General features: G+C 39.1%; 1 protein-coding gene across 1 annotated transcript in view; it reads left to right on the top strand.

Moving 5' to 3' along the window:
• The window catches only part of LOC129557386 (serine/threonine-protein kinase MRCK alpha-like), an 81,635-nt gene that overhangs the window by 46,627 nt on the left and 18,661 nt on the right, over positions 1 to 16,347 (top strand). The gene's annotated exons all lie outside the window — the stretch shown is intronic.

Here is a 16,347-nt window from a genome sequence, read left to right as displayed (position 1 = left end):
ACTGGAGTGGGTTGCCATTTCCTTCTCCAGGGGATCTTCCCAACCCAGGGATCGAACCTGGGTCTCCTACATTGCAGGCAGATGCTTTACCATCTGAGCCAGTAAAACTTTAATCCAAATATCTGTTGATGGGTGGGGTTGCACTCCCTCTCTGTTAGTTGTTTGGCCTGAGGTAACCGAGGTTAAAGCGTCTGCCTCCAATGCGGGAGACCAGGGTTCGATCCCTGGGTCGGGAAGATCCCCTGGAGAAGGAAATGGTAACCCACTCCAGTATTCTTGCCTGGAGAATCCCATGGACGGAGAAGCCTGGTAGGCTACCGTCCACGGGGTTGCAAAGAGTCGGACACGACTGAGCGACTTTACTTACTTACTTAACCCAGCCCTAGGCTCTAGTTCAGTTCAGTTCAGTTGCTCAGTAGTGTCTGACTCTTTGCGACCCCATGAATCAAAGCAAGCCAGGCCTCCCTGTCCATCACCAACTCCTGGAGTTCACTCAAACTCATGTCCATCGAGTTGGTGATGCCATCCAGCCATCTCATTCTCTGTCGTCCCTGTCTCCTTCCGCCCCCAGTCCCTCCCAGCATCAGAGTCTTTTCCAGTGAGTCAACTTGTCACATGAGGTGGCCAAAGTATTGGAGTTTCAGTTTTAGCTTCAGTCCTTCCAATGAACACCCAGGATTGATCTCCTTTAGAATGGACTGGTTGGATCTCCTTGCGGTACAAGGGACTCTCAAGAGTCTTCTCCAGCACCACAGTTCAAAAGCATCAATTCTTCAGCGATCAGCTTTCTTCACAGTCCAACTCTCACATCCATACATGACCATGGGAAAAACCATAGCCTTGACTAGACGGATCTTTGTTGGCAAAGTAATGTCTCTGCTTTTTAATATACTATCAAGGTTGGTCATAATTTTCCTCCCAAGGAGCAAGCGTCTTTTAATTTCATGGCTGCAATCAGCATCCACAGTGATTTTGGAACACAAAAAAATAAAGTCAGACACTGTTTCCACTGTTTCTCCATCTATTTCCCATGAAGTGATGGGACCAGATGCCATGATCTTTGTTTTCTGAATGTTGAGCTTTAAGCCAAACTTTTCACTCTCCTCTTTCACTTTCATCAAGAGGCTTTGAGTTCCTCTTCATTTTCTGCCATAAGGGTGGTGTCATCTGCATATCTGAGGTTATTGATATTTCTCCCAGCAATCTTGATTCCAGCTTGTGCTTCTTCCAGCCCAGCATTCCTCATGATATACTCTGCATATAAGTTAAATAAGCAGGGTGACAATATACAACTTTGACGCACTCCTTTTCCTATTTGGAACCAGTCTGTTGTTCTATGGCCAGTTCTAACTGTTGCTTCCTGACCTGCATACAGGTTTCTCAAGAGGCAGGTCAGGTGGTCTGGGATTCCCATTTCTTTCAGAATTTTCCACAGTTTATTGTGATCCACACAGTCAAAAGCTTTGGCATAGTCAATGACTCAGAAATAGATGTTTTTCTGGAACTCTCTTGCTTTCTCCATGATCCAGTGGATGTTGGCAATTTGATCTCTGGTGTCTCTGCCTTTTCTAAAACCTGCTTGAACATCTGGGAGTTCACAGTTCACATACTGCTGAAGCCTGGCTTGGAGAATTTTGAGCATGACTTGACTAGCGTGTGAGATGAGTACAATTGTGCGGTAGTTTGAGTTTTCTTTGGCATTGCCTTTCTTTGGGATTGGAATGAAGACTGACCTTTTCCAGTCCTGTGGCCACTGCTGAGTTTTCCAAATTGGCTGGCATATTGAGTGCAGCACTTTCACAGCATCATCTTTCAGGATTTGAAATAGCTCAATTGGATTTGTTCATAGTGATGCTCTCTAAGGCCCACTTTACTCACATTCCAAGATATCTGGCCAAGTGATCACGCCATCATGATTATCTTGGTCGCGAAGATCTTTTTTGTACAGTTCTTCTGTGTATTCTTGCCACCTCTTCTTAATATCTTCTGCTTCTGTTAGGTCCATACCATTTCTGTCCTTTATCGAGCCCATCTTTGCATGAAATGTTCCCTTGGTATCTCTTTTTCCTATTCTGTTGTTTTCCTCTATTTCTTTGCATTGATCACTGAGGAGGGCTTTCTTATCTCTCCTTGCTATTCTTTGGAACTCTGCATTCAGATGCTTATATCTTTCCTTTTCTCCTTTGCTTTTCGCTTCTCTTCTTTTCACCGCTATTTGTAAGGCCTCCTCAGACAGCCATTTTGCTTTTTTGCATTTCTTTTCCATGGGGATGGTCTTGGTCCCTGTCTCCTGTACAATGTCATGAACCTCCGTCCAGAGTTCATCAGGCACTCTATCTATCAGATCTAGTCCCTTAAATCTATTTCTTACTTCCACTGTATAATCATAAGGGATTTGATTTAGATCATATCTGAATGGTCTAGTGGTTTTCTCTACTTTCTTCAATTTCAGTCTGAATTTGGCAATAAGGAGTTCATGATCTGAGCCACAGTCAGCTCCTGGTCTTGTTTTTGCTAACTGTATAGAGCTTCTCCATCTTTGGCTGCAAAGAATATAATCAATCTGATTTCGGTGTTGACCATCTGGTGATGTCCATGTGTAGAGTCTTCTCTTGTGTTGTTGGAAGAGGGTGTTTGCTATGACCAGTGCATTCTCTTGGCAAAACTCTATTAGCCTTTGCCCTGCTTCATTCCGTGCTCCAAGGCCAAATTTGCCTGTTACTCCAGGTGTTTCTTGACTTCCTACTTTTGCATTCCAGTCCCCTATAATGAAAAGGACATCTCTTTTGGGTGTTAGTTCTAAAAGGTCTTGTAGGTCTTCACAGAACCGTTCAACTTCGGCTTCTTCAGCATTACTGGTGGGGCATAGACTTGGATTTCTGTAGGCTCTACGGTAGGGTTAAATCCAAGAGGTTTGTGTCAAGGGGAAACTTCCCAGCCTGCTGCTGCCAGGGCCCCTGTCCCTGTGATGAACCCTTGCCAACCCATGCCTCCACAGGAGGCCCTCCAACACTAGCAGGTAGTTTTGGTTCAGTCTCTTGTAGGATCGCTGCTCCTTTCCTCTGGATCTTAGTGTCTGCAAGATTTTGTTTTTTCCCTCCAAGACTGGAGTCTCTGTTTCCCCCAGTCCTGTGGAAATACTATAATCAAATCCCACTAGCCTTCAAGGCCACATTCCCTAGGGATTCTCATCCCTTTGTTGGATCCCAGGGCTGGGATGCCTGACCTGGTGTTCAGAACCTTCACAACAGTGGCAGAACTTCTTTTGTATTATTGTTCTCCAGTTTGTGGGTCACCTACCCAGAGGGTATGGGATTTTATTTTATCTTGATTGTACCCCACCTACTGCCTTGCTGTGGCCTCTTCTTTGTCTTTGGATGTGAAGTTTTGTTTTGGTTTTTTTTGGTGGGTTCCAGTGTCCACGGGGTCGCTAAGGGTCAGACACAACTGAGCGACTTCACTTTCACTTTTCACTTTCATACATTGGAGAAGGAAATGGCAACCCACTCCAGTGTTCTTGCCTGGAGAATCCCAGGGACGGGGGAGCCTGGTGGGCTGCTGTCTATGGGGTCGCACAGAGTCGGACACAACTGAAGTGACGCAGCAGCAGCAGCAGTGTCCTCTTATCGATGATTGTTCAACAGCTAGTTGCAATCTTGGTTCTCTCACAGGAGGAGATGAATGCACATCCTTCTACTCCACTATCTGAGCATGTCCCTTGTTCATGGGGTTCTTGAGGCAAAAATACTGAGGTGATTTGTCATTCCCTTGTGGCTCAGAGGTTAAAGTATCTGCCTGAAATGCAGGAGACCTGGATTGGGAAGATCCCCTGGAGAAGGAAATGGCAACCCACTCCAGTATTCTTGCCTGGAGAATCCTATGGACGGAGGAGCCTGGTGGGCTACAGTCCACGGGGTCACAAAGAGTCAGACATTACTGAGCGACTTCACTTTCACTTTCTCCAGTGATATAGGCGTTAATATATGATATTTGTTTTACTCCTTCTGACTTACCTGTATAATAGGCTCTAGGTTCATCCATCTCACTAGAACTGATTCAAATCCGTTCATTTTTATGGCAAAGTAATATTCTAGTGTACATACATACCACATCTTCTTTATCCATTCATCTATCAGTGGACATCTAGGTTGCTTCCATGTCCTAGCTATTGTAAATAGTGTTGCAATAAACACTGGGGTATATGTGTCTTTTAGAACTGTGGCTTCCTCAGGATATATGCCCAACAGTAGGATTGCTGGGTCAAATGGGAAATTTATTCCTAGGTTTTAAAGGAATCCACATACTGTTCTCCATAGTGGTTGTATCAGTTTACATTCCTCCCAACAGCCTAGGAGTGTTCCCTTTTTGCCACATCCTCTCCAGCATTTCTTGTTTGTAGATTTTTTTGATGATGGCCATTCTGAGTGGTGTTAGATGATACCTCATTGTAGTTTTTATTTGCATTTCCCTCTGAGCAACTGAACTGAACTGAACTGAACTGAATAAGGAGTGACATTGAGCACTCTTTCAAGTGTCTATTGGCCATCTGAATGTCTTCTTTGAAGAAATGTCTATTTAGGTCCTCTGCCTATTTAGTGATTTGGCTGTTTGTTTTCCTAATGTTGAGCTGCATATGCTGCTTATATATTTTGGAGATTAATCTGTTGTCAGTTATTTCATTTGCATTTATTTTCTCCCATTCTAAGGACTGTTTTTTCACTTTGCTTGTAATTGCCTTCATTGTGTAAAAGCTTTTAAGTTTAATTCAGTTCAGTCCAGTTGCTCAGTCATGTCCAACTCTTTGCGACCCCATGGACTGCAGCATGCCAGGCCTTCCTGTCCATTACCAACTCCCAGAGTTTACTCAAACTCATGTCCATTGAGTCAGTGATGCCATCCAACCATCTCATCCTCTGTCTTCCACTTTTCCTCCCTCTTTCAATCTTTCCCAGTGTCAGGGTCTTTTCCAAATGAGTCAGTCCTTTGCATCAGGTGGCCAAAGTATTGGCGTTTCAGCTTCAATATCAGTCCTTCCAATGAGCATTCAGGACTGATTTCCTTTAGGATGGACTGGTTGGATCTCCTTGCAGTCCAAGTGACTCTCAAGAGTCTTCTCCAACACCACAGTTCAAAACAATTAATATTCTTCGGTGCTCAGCTTTCTTTATAGCCTTGACTAGACTAAGTTTAATTAAGTCCCATTTATTTTGTTTTTATTTCCATTACTCTAGGAGATGAGTCATAGAGGATCTTGCTGTGATTTATGTCAGAGTTTACTGCTTATGTTTTCCTCTAAGAGCTTTATAGTTTCTGCCCTTTACATTTAGGTCTTTAATCTGTTTTTTAATTTTTGTATATGGTCTTAGGAAGTATTCTAGTTACATTCTTTTACATGTGGCTGCCCAGTTTTCCCCACACCACTTATTGAAGAGGCTCTCTTTTCTCCATTGTATATCCTTGTCTTCTTTGTCAAAGATAAGGTGCCCATAGGTATAAGGGTTTTTTTCTTGCGCATTTTATGTTATTCCATTGGTCTATATTTCTGTTTTTGTACCAGTACCATACTGTCTTGATGACTGTAGCTTTGTGGTATACTCTGAAGTCAGGAATGTTGATTCCTCCAGATGTTTTTCTTTCTCAAGATTGGTTTGCCTATTCAGGGTCTTTTGTGTTTTGATACAATTTGTGAAATTTTCTGCTCCAGTTTTGTGAAAAATACCACCGGTTAATTGGAATAATTAATTTTCACAATATTAATTACTCCAATCCAAGAACATGTATATATCTCTCCATCTGTTTGTGTCATTTTTTTATTTCCTTCTTCAATGTCTTATAGTTTTCTGCACACAACTTTTGTCTCTTTATATAGGCTTATTCCTAGATATTTTGTTCTTTTTGTTGCAATGATGAATGGGATTGTTTCCTTAATTTCTCTTTCAGATTTCTCATTGTTAGGGTATAGGAATACAAGGGATTTCTGTGTATTAATTTTATATCCTGTAACTTTACTTTGTTCATAGATTAGCTCAAGTAACTTTCTGGTGAAATCTTTAGTTTTCTATGTATAGTATCATGTCATCTGCAAGCAGTGAGAGTTTTACTTCTTGTTTTCCAATCTGGATTCCTTTTATTTCATTTTCTTCTCTGACTGCCATGGCTAGGACTTCCAAAACTATGTTGAATAATCATGGTAGGTGTGGGCATCCTTGTCTTGCTCCTGATCTTGGAGGAAATACTTTTTATTTTTCACCATTGAGAATAATATTTGCTCTGGGTTTGTCATATATGGCCTTTATTATGTTGAGATAGGAGAAGGAAATGGCAACCCACTCCAGTGTTCTTGCCTGGAGAATCCCAGGGACGGGGGAGCCTGGTGGGCTGCCATCTATGGGGTCGCACAAAGTCGAACACGACTGAAGTGACTTAGCAGCAGCAGCAGCAGGTTCCTTCTATGCTTATTTTCTGGAGAGTTTTTAAAATCATAAATGGGTGTTGAATTTTGTCAAAAGCTTTCCCTGCAAATATTGAGATGATCATGTTTTTTGTCTTTCACTTTGTTAATATGGTGTGTTGTATTGATTGATTTGCATATATCGAAGAATCCTTGCATCCCTCGGATAAAGCCCACTTGATCATGGTGTATGATCCTTTTAATGTGCTGTTGGATTCTGTTTGCTAGAATCTTGTTGAGGATTTTTGCATCTATATTCATCAGTGATATTGGATGGTAATTTTCTTTACTTGAATGTATAATTGTCTAGTTTTGTTATCAGAGTGATGGCGGCTTCATAGAATGAGTTTGGGAGTTTTCCTTCCTCTACAATTCTCTGGAAGAGTTTGAGCCAGATAGGTGGTAGCTATTCTCTAAACGTTTGGTAGAATTTGCCTATGAAGTATGTGAAGCCATCTGGTCCCAGGCTTTTATTTCTTGCAAGATTTGTATTACAGTTTCAATTTCTGTGCCTGTGATTGTCCTGTTCATATTTTCTACTTATTCCTGGTTCAGTCTTGGAAGGTTATACTTTTCTAACAATTTGTCCTTTTCTTCCAAGTTGTTTGTTTTTTTGGTGTATAGTTACTCGTAGTAGTCTCTAATGATCCTATGTATTTCTGCATTGTCTGTTGTAACTTCTTTTTCATTTCTAGTTTTATTGATTTGAGTCTTCTTTCTTTTCTTGACTAGTCTGGCTAATGGTTTGTCAATTTTATCTTCTCAAAGAACCAGCTTTTAGTTTTATGGATCTTTGCTATTGTCTCCAATTATTTCTTTTTCATTTATTTCTGCTATGATCTTTATGGTTTCTTTCCTTCTGCTAACTTTGGAGTATTTTTATTATTCTTTTTCTAGTTGCTTTATGAGTATAGTTAGGTTGTTTACTTGATGGTTCTTTTGTTTCTTGAGATAGGCTTGTATTACTATAACCTTCTCTCTTAGCCAGCTTTTACTGGATCCCATAGGTTTTGAGTTGTCACGTTTTCATTCTCATTTGCTTCCAGGTATTTTTTTTTTTAATTTCCTCTTTGGTTTCTTTAGTGACATCTTGGTTTTTCAGAAGTGTATGATTTAGCCTCCATGTGTTTGTGTTTTTTATAGTTTTTTTCCCTGAGATGATATCTAATTTTATAGCATGTGATCAGAAAGTATACTAAAAATAATTTCAATTTTTAAAAAATTTACCAATGCTTGATTTGTGATCTATCATTGAGAATGTTCCACATGCACTGTAGAAAAAAGTGAAATTTGCTAATTTTGGATAGAATGCTCTGAAAATATCAACTAGGTACAAATGTCCCAATATATCATTCATTTTCTGTCTGTCTGTCCATTGGTGTGGATGGGGTGTTAAAGTCTCCCACGATTATTGTGTTAACTGTCAATTTCCTTTAATAGTTGTTAGCATTTGCCTGAGTTAAATTCACCCATTCCAGTCCATTTTTAGCATTTGCCTTACCCATTGATTTGATGTGCTTCTAGGTTGGGTGCATATACATTTATAATTGTTATATCTTCTTCTTGGATTGATCCCTTGATCATTATGTAGTGTCTTTCCTTGTCTAGTCCTTATTTAAAAATCTATTTTATCTGATATGAGTTTTGAATAAGTTTCGAGTTTATGCCCATCCTTCAAATTAAACAGTTCTAACTGAAATAAGAAAGCATCACTCCTGCTTTCTTTTGATTTCCATTTGCATGGAATATATTTTGCCAGCTCTCATTTTCAGTCAGCATGTGTCCCTAAATCTGAAAAGTGTCCCTTGTAGACAGCATATAGAGGGGTCTTGTTTTTGTATCCATTCAGCCAGTCAATGTTTTTTTGTCTGGAACATTTAATACATTTACATTTAAGGTAATTTTTGATATGTATGATCATATTATCATTTATGTTATTGTTTTGGGTTTGTTTTGTAGGCCTTTTCTTTCTCTTGTGTTATCGTCTAGAGAAGTTTCTTTTGCATTTGTTGTAAAGCTGGTTTGGTGGTGCTGAATTCTCTTAACTTTTGCTAATCTGTAAAGCCTTTGATTTCTCCTTTGAATCTGAATGAGATTCTTGTTGCATAAAATAATCTTGGTATTAAGTTTTTTTTTCCCCCTTTCATCGCTTTAAGTTATCCTGCTACCCGCTTTTGGCCTGCAGAGTTTCTGTTGAAAGATCAGCTGTTAGCCTTATAGGGATCCCCTGATATGTTGTTTGTTGCTTTTCCCTTGATGGTTTTAATCTTTTTTCCTTTGCTTTTAATTTTTATTAGTTTGATTCATATGTTTCTTGTCATGTTTTTCTTTGGGTTTATCCTATATGGGACTCTCTTGGCTTTCTGCACTTGCTATTTCCATTCCGTTGTTAGGGAAATTTTTTACTATAATCTCTGCAAATGTTTTCTCCGACTTTTTTTTTTTCTCCTCTTTTTCTGAGATTCCTATAATTCAAACGTTGGTGCACTTCATATTGTCCTCATTTCTTTTCATTCTTCTTAATTTTAGAGTCTGCTCTCCTTTGGTGGGGTTGGACCAGTCAGTGCCTTGTGAAAGTTTCCTGGTTGGGGGTGCTTGCGTTTCCACTTCAGTTAGAACTGTTTAATTTGGGGGGTGGGCATAAACTTATTCATAGTATTTCCTTGTGCTTCTTTTTAACTTCTGGAAGATCAGAAGTAACGTACCTACTTTATCTTTCTTCCTTACTTTATTTTTGAGTTTAGTAATTTGAGATTTCTCTGATTTTTTCTTGGTTGTTTAGCTAAAAGTTTGTCAATTTTGTTTAGTTTTCTTCATTTTCTCTTATTTTTCTACTATCTGTTTTATTAATTTCCACTCTGAAATTTATATCTCCTCCATTATGTTTGATCTGAGTTTAGTTTGCTCTTCTTTTCCTAGTTTCTTAAGATGGGAAGTTAGATTATAAATTGATTTGAGATTTTCACTGAATTTTTTTTTCTACCCCGTCTTCTCTCCTTTCCTTCTGGAACTTCTATTAAACATATTTTAGCATTCTTTAGGTTTCCCAAAGGACTCTGATGCTCTGTTCATTTTTCTTCATTTTTTTTCTTTCTTTTCCTCAGATTGGATAGTATTATTTGTCCTATCTTCAAGTTCAGTGGTTCTCCTTTCTGCCTGCTCAGATCTGTTGTTGAGCCCTTCTGGTAAATTTTTCATTTCAGTTATTGTACTCTTCAATCTCAGAATTTCTGTCTGGTTCTTTTTTATATTTCCTGTTTGTTGAGTCATCATCATACTTTTATTTATGTCTTTAGGTGTGGATTCATTTAGGTCTTCAAATGTATTTAAAATAGCTGATTTAAATCTTTGGTAAATCCAACATCTAGCATTCCTCAGAGATGCTCTTTTTCCTTTTTTGTGCTTCTACTAATCTGTAAAGTCTTTATTCTTCATCATATATGGTTACTGAAGTTTCCCCTTTGTTAACTTAGTAGTCAGCTAATGATTTTGCAGAGATTTCTTTAAATATTTGGAACCGATAAATCTCCTAGACTTTGCTGAAGGGCTCTGTATGCAAATGGGATCACTTCTTCAACACTCCGTCAGGCAGTTTACAACACTTTCTACTCGTGCAAATGCTCAAGAACATTGTAAGAAATAATGGCCAAAAGCCTCCAAAGTCTGATGAAAACCATTTATATACACATCCAATGTCAGAGGTGAGAACTTGTGTCCTTCTCTGGTCTTTCCAGAGCATATACATAACGCTAAGTATGTTCACAGTTTTATGCATGTACATGATGATCAAGATTCTTAGCAATATGAAATGTCAGAACTTTTCAGAACCCTTATGGATATCTCAGTTTCTGCCTTTTCCTTTTGAGATTTTTGGTTAATATATAATTCTTGTCTGACTGTGTAGGCAGCTATACAATTAAAATACTTGTATGAGATTGTTTTCTTTAAGTGCCCCTTGGGGGAATAGACTTCCCATAAAGAGCTCTGAATCAAGTCATACACCAACTCCTTTCTCCCCTTTTCAGCTTCCTTAGGTGTCCAGTTGCTTCTAGGATGTACTGTGAACACAGACTTCCATTTTTCAAGTCTACTGAGGAGCTGGAAATAGAGCATAGCACTAGGGCAAGTTAAACTACCACAAAGCTCATAATTTTTACCAAGGTTCAGTTGTTTTTCTAAAAAATTAATTCTTCTCAGGTTGCCACAAAACTTGGTTAATTTATAAGTTCTGCAAAGGTTGTTTCCTATGAATTTTGATAGTTTTCTCATTTTTTTATGAAGGAGAGAACATTCAGAGACCCTTACTTTGCCATTTTTGACTTCACTCCAGACACCATTTAATTGCTTAATAAAAAATATTGAATCAGTGAAATTATAGCAAGTGTATCCTATTCAGGAAAATGCAGTATGTTCTCTGCTCCTCCTGACTTTTCTGAATTTTTTTGGCTCCTCTAACGTTCCTCTTAGTATCTCAGAGCATCTGCCCTTGGCCTTCTTTCCTTCCTTTTCTGCACACTCGCTGGGTGGTTCCTTCACTTCCTATGGTTCCAGGTAATGAGCAACTTGTTCATATTATTCCTTTATACTTCTTTACCAGGTGTAACCTGTACTGTGATGGCTGTATGTTTGCTCAGCCTGAATTTTCTTCTTATCACAGATTCTGTGGGTCTGTGTATTCATCCTTATTTTGATTCCTTAGCAACAAGCACTTTTCTATATTCTTTACCTCAACTAATAGCTTTGTCAGAAATTTGGTAGTACACTGAATAACTGATACAGGAAAGTAGATGATCTTGAAGGTGACTTTAGTCAGGTTAGTCTGGAAGTAGATTTTTAATCAAAAGTTAGTTTAGGTGTGTGTGTGTGTGTGTGTGTGTGTGTGTGTGTTTGATGCTGGGCACAGGGAAAATGGAAGCAGTGATGGAGCCAAGAAGTCCAGTCTGCAACTGTCCATCCTTCAGATCAGATGAGAGTCCGCATTAAAATGGTGGCTGCAGGAGTTACCAAAGAAAAATGCGAAATATTACTGAAATTACCTCATGGGACATGGTGAGTGGCAGAAAAAAGAAAGATGAAGAAAAGAGTAACAATACCAGATGGTACTGAGGTTTCTAAGTCATCAAGACTGAAAAACTGAGGGTCACATTGACAGATGTAAGGTGTCCAAGATGGAGGATGATAGCATTAGGGAAAGGAAATGAGTTTGTTCAAAGTGTGGCAGAAGTCGAAAATTATCAAGTGAGCTAGATCAAACAGACTTCTACTTTCAACCAAGATGGAGTAACAGGGGCCATATTTATATTTAACCTTTCCTCTGAAATAACAAGAAAAAAATTATTTAAGGTGTTAAACATCAGACAATGAAGGGAAACAAGTGAAGTGAGCTCTATACTTGCCCTAGGTTACTGCCTGTGAGAGTTTCCAATACATAAAATGGGAATTCCAGGCAAACCCAGGTGAACTCCCTGTACTGAAGTGATATAACTGAGAGTCCAGAGGGGCCCAGGGTCCTGAGTTGACAGGACAGAGTATCAGAGACAAGAAAGAGGGAGAGTATGCACTAGCTCTGCAAGGCCCTACAGAGGATCTGGCTTGATTCAGCAAGATATTGATCAGCATGCATGTGAGGAAAACTACAAAATGTTAGTAAATAGAATTCAATTTTATCTAAAAATTATTTTGCATCTTGAGCAAATGTAGTGTATCTCAGGAAGGCTGGTTTACATTTAAAAATCAATGTATTTTATCATATAAACAAATGGAAACAATCTTGTCAATAGATACAATAAAGACATTTGATGAAATGTGTTTATATATTCTTGATGGACACTTAGAAGGGACTTTCTTCATCCTGATAAAGGAAACCTATGAAAATCTCACAGCTGACATCATAATTAGTGGCAAAAGAGTGAATACTTTCTCCCTAAGATCAGGAAAAAGACAAAGATATTTGATCTCACCACTCTTAGTTAACACTGTATTGGATATCTAGGCCAGGGAAGAAAAAAATACAAAATACATCCAGGTTGGAAAGAAGGAAGGAAAATTATTCATAGACAAAATAAGTATCTATGCAGAAAATTCAATGTGGTCTAAAAAATACTTTCAGAACTAATAAAGGAATTTATCAAGTTTGCAGGGTACTTGATCAATATACTAAAATAAATTGCATTTCTTTTTACTAGCAACAAAGAATCAAAAATCAAAGATAAATAAGTAATACCATTTGCAATAACATCAAAATATTAAATACTTAGAAATAAATCTGGCAAATGTTATGTAAGACTTGTATACTGAAAACTATAAAATATTGATGAGAGAAATTAATGAAGACTTAAATAAATGGAGAGAGATACTGTGTTCATGCATTGAAAAACTCAGTATTTAAAAAATGTGAGTGTCCCCAAAGCTGATCTATAGTTTCACACAGTCTTAATCAAAATCCCAGCAGGCTTCTTAATTCTTTTTGTAGAAACTGACAAGCTTCAATCCAACTCCTAGAGTACACTAATGAAAATAAAAACAAAAATAAACAAATTAGGCCTAATTAAACTTTAAAGGAAGCCATAAACAAAAGAAAAGACAACCCTCAAAATGGGAGAAAATATTTGTAAGTGAAGCAACCAACCAAGGGATTAATCTCTAAAATATGCAAATAGCTCATGCAGCTCAATATATATATAAAAAACCACTAAATAACCCAATCAAAAAGTGGACAGAAGATCTAAAGAGACATTTCTCCAAAGAAGACATATAGATGGTTTAAAAGCATGTGAAAAGTTACTCAACATCACTAATTATTAGAGAAAAGCAAATCAGAACTACAATAAGGTATCACCTCACACCAGTCAGAATGGCCATCACAGAAAAATCTGGTGGGAACAGAATGGAGAGAACAGTATGGACGTTCCTCTAAAAACTAAAAATAGAGCAACCATATAATCCAGGAATCTCACTCCTGGGCATATTGTTGTTGTTGGTTAGTCTCTAAGTTGTGTCCAACTCTGAGACCCCATAGACTACAGCATGTAAGGGTTTCCTGTCCTTCACTGTCTCTTGGAGTTTGCTTAAACTAATGTCCATTGAGTCGATGATGCCATCCAACCATCTCATCCTCTGTCACCTCCTCCTCTTCCTGCCTTCCATCTTTCCCGGCATTCGGGTCTTTTCCAGTGAGTCAGCTCTTTGAATCAGGTGGTCAAAGGATTGGAGCTTCAGCATCAATCCTTCCAATGAACATTCAGGGTTGATATCTTTTAGGATTCACTGGTTTGATCTCCTTGCAGTCCAAGTGACTCTCAAGAGTCTTCTCCAGCACCACAATAAAAAAACCTGAATTCTTTGGCACTCAACACTTCTTTATGGTCCAACTCTTGCATCTGTGCATGACTATTGATAAAACCATACCTTTGATGCTATGGACTCCTGGGCATATATCCAGAGAAAATTCTAATTTGAAAAGATACATGCACTCCAATGTTTGTAGCAGCACTATTTGCAATAACCAAGACATAGAAGCAACCTAGATATCCATCAACAGAGGAGTGGATAAAGAAATTGTGGTACATATATACAATGGAATATTACTACTTTTGCATTCCAGTCCCCTATAATGAAAATGACATCTTTTTTGGGTGTTAGTTCTAAAAGGTCTTGTAGGTCTTCATAGAACCATTCAACTTCAGCTTCTTCAGCGTTATTGGTTGGGGCATAGGCCTGGATTACTGTAATATTGAATGGTTTGCCTTGGAAATGAACAGAAATCATTCTGTCGTTTTTAAGATTGCATCCAAGTACTGCATTTCGGACTCTTCTGTTGACCGTGATGGCTACTCCATTTCTTCTAAGGGATTCCTGCCCACAGTAGTAGATATAATGGTCATCTGAGTTAAATTCACCCATTCCAGTCCATTTTAATTCACTGATTCCTAGAATGTCTATGTTCACCCTTGCCATCTCCTGTTTGACCACTTCCAATTTGCCTTGATTCATGGACCTAACATTCCAGGTTCCTATGCAATATTGCTGTTTACAGCACCAGACCTTGCTTCTATCACCGGTCACATCCACAACTGGGTATTGGTTTTGCTTTTGCTCCATCCCTTCATTCCTTCTGGCCTACAGTCCATGGGGTCGCAAAGAGTCGGACACTACTGAGCGACTTCACTTCAATTCACTTCACTTCATTCCTTCTATAGTTATTTCTCCACTGAGCTCCAGTAGCATACTGGGCACCTACCGACCTGGGGAATTCCTCATTCAGTATCCTATCATTTTGCCCTTTGATACTGTTCATGGGATTCTCAAGGCAAGTATACTGAAGTGGTTTGCCATTCCCTTCTCCAGTGGACCACATTCAGCTGTGGTCCATGTGATCAGATCGACTAGTTTCCTGTGATTATGATTTCAGTGTGTCTGCCCTCTGATGCCCCCTTGCAATACCTACCGTCTTATTTGGGTTTCTCTTACCTTGGGCGTGGGATATCTCTTCAGACTGCTCCAGCAAAGCGCAGCCGCTGCACCTTACCTTGGATGAGGGGTATCTCCTCAAGGCCTCCCCTCCTGACCTTGAACGTGGAGTAGCTCGTCTCGGCCCTCCTGCGCCGGTGCAGCCACCGCTAGTGGACGTGGGGTAGCTCCTCTCGGCTTCCGGCCCTGGCCTCAGGCATGGGTTAGCTCCTCACCATCGCGCCTCTTTGCGTGGTCGGTTGTGCTGGGGCCGGCATCTCTCGCATCTGGAAATTCAAATAAAACAACCATGAGATATCACTTTATATCCATAAGAAAAGCTAAAATTAAAGTCTATTTCAAGTATTGGAGGACCTAGATGTGGAAGACCTAAATTGCTTTGTAAATCATATAATCACTTTGAAAAATATTTAAAAAGTTAAACGCAGACCTAATATATAAAAGAGTAGAGTGAAAAAGTTGGCTTAAAGCGCAACATTCAGAAAACAAAGATCATGGCATCTGGTCCCATCACTTCATGACAAATAGATGGAGAAACAGTGGAAACAGTGGCAGACTTTATTTTGGGGGGCTCCAAAATCACTGCAGATGGTGACTGCAGCCATGAAATAAAAAGACACTCCTTGGAAGAAAAATTATGACCAACCTAGACAGCATATTTAAAAGCAGAGACATTACTTTGCCAACACAGGTCTGTCTAATCAAGGCTATGGTTTTTCCGGTAGTCGTGTATGGATATGAGAGTTGGACTCCAGAGAAAGCTGAGCACCAAAGAATTGATGCTTTTGAACTGTGGTATTGGAAAAGACTCTTGAGAGTCCCTTGGACTGCAAGGAGATCCAACCAATCCATTCTAAAGGAAATCAGTCCTGAATGTTCATTGGAAGGACTGATGTTGAAGCTGAAACTCTGATACTTTGGCCACCTGATGCGAACAGCTGACTCATTTGAAAAGACCCTGATACTGGGAAAGATTGAAGGCGATAGGAGAAGGGATGACAGAGGATGAGATGGTGGATGGCATCACTGACTCAATCAACATGAGTTTGAATAAACTCTGGGAGTTGGTGATGGACAGGAGGACTGGCGTGCTGCAGACCATGGGGTCGCAAAGAGTTGGACACTATTGAGTGACTGAACTGAACTGAATGTATAATCTAGTCATTCTACTCCTAGGTATTTCCCCAAGAGAACACATATGTCCACAAAGACAGACATGAACATTCGTAACACCTTTTTTAAAACACCCCAAACTTGAAATAAGCCAAATGTTCATTAATGGGTGAATGGATACACTGTGGCATATCCATACAATGAAATATTATTCATCAATAAATAAAAATGAAGTATTCATCCATGCAGCAACACTAATGCATCTCAAAATTATTATGCAAAGAAAAAGTCAGACAAAAAGAATATATAGTGTA

Source organism: Moschus berezovskii, chromosome 7 (assembly GCF_049115385.1).
Source record: "Moschus berezovskii isolate FMDL1 chromosome 7, NW_MosBer_1.0, whole genome shotgun sequence".
NCBI lineage: Eukaryota > Metazoa > Chordata > Mammalia > Artiodactyla > Moschidae > Moschus > Moschus berezovskii.
Note: the sequence above shows the minus strand (reverse complement) of the source record. Positions and strands in the feature narration are given on the sequence as shown.